This window comes from Nerophis lumbriciformis, linkage group LG03 (assembly GCF_033978685.3).
Source record: "Nerophis lumbriciformis linkage group LG03, RoL_Nlum_v2.1, whole genome shotgun sequence".
Classification (NCBI taxonomy): domain Eukaryota; kingdom Metazoa; phylum Chordata; class Actinopteri; order Syngnathiformes; family Syngnathidae; genus Nerophis; species Nerophis lumbriciformis.
In genome coordinates, this window is record NC_084550.2 from 31,230,001 (window position 1) to 31,231,389 (window position 1,389).

The following is a 1,389-nucleotide window of genomic DNA, read 5'->3' on the forward strand; positions in this document are numbered from 1 at the left end:
CAATGTAGTATATATATATACATATATATAATACATACAATATAAATGTATGTATATAATCTTCGTTTTTGTCTTGTCTGAACTTTTTGGAAGCCTCTTTCTTTGCGCTGTCCTCAAATCTAAACATCAGACATGAATATGATCAGCTGGACTCTCGACGCAATTGACAAAGTCTTTTCGACAAGGAAAAGAGGTTCTGGGAAGCCTGGCTGCCCTGATGGAACCATTGCTGCGGGGTATGTGAGAGACTCCTGGGATAAATGGAGAATCATGTGCCTCTCAGTCCTTTCCATCGAGGACGTGGAAGACATCTGGAACCGTGATCGCGGGGCACCTGCTAATTGGGCTGAGCATTGCTCTGGTGTATCGTCAAATTCGTAAGACGATGGCAGCCACTCAAGGAGCCCAACGGCTGTTCGTCGCAATGGAAGGATTGGGTCGGGCTGCGGGGAAACAGACTGGGGCGATTTCTGAACTGAATCGCAAGATGGATCACATCATGGAGAAGTTTGCTGAGAAGGATAATTGAATTGAATTTGAGAGAAACCAGCATGGACACATAGAGCAGGCAAGTCATTGTTTTTTCTGACTGCTTGCAGAAAACAACATCCTAATCTACAATTTGACTCCCTCGAATGGCCTTGACGCTATCAGCAACAGGCTGTTCTGAAAAACACCCCCGAGGACACCTCAACGATGGAGGCTTTTGACCTCTCTTTTTCTCAACAACACCTGGTGTCGAACTTGAGATCGGCCCCAGTCCACAAAAACATTTCAACATCACACCCAAGTTAATTGGGCATACATGCTCGCACCCGCCCCTTCCTCAACCAACGCCTTCACCACTGCTTAATTCCGGGGTTATGGATGGCTAGTAGCACTTTATAGCAGCAGGCCGGCCTCCAGGGCCCCAAATCCCCCCCCCCCCCCTCTGTTGCGAGTTGTTGTGATTATATGTAACATGTTTATGTGTGCTATGCTATGTGAGTTTTTTTCCCTTGGACTCAGTCTGGACCCCCTCCCGAGGGCCCAGCCTTAGACTGATATTTTTTACTCTTCACCCCTTTCCAATATCACCTTTTTCCCACCTTTTTTAAGGAGCGCCGTAAGTGGCTGATCCATCGGCGGTCCCGTCTTGTCTCCCTGTAACGTATGTCTGCTCTTAGTGGGACTGGGCCCACATTTCCGTTCTTATGTGTCTTGTACATGTTAAAGAATGGACAATAATAAAGCATCTTGAATAATACATACAATGTAAATGTATATATATAATATATACAACGTAAATGTATATATATAATACATACAATGTAAATGTATATATATATAATACATATAATGTAAATGTATATATATATATATATATATATATATATAATACATACAATG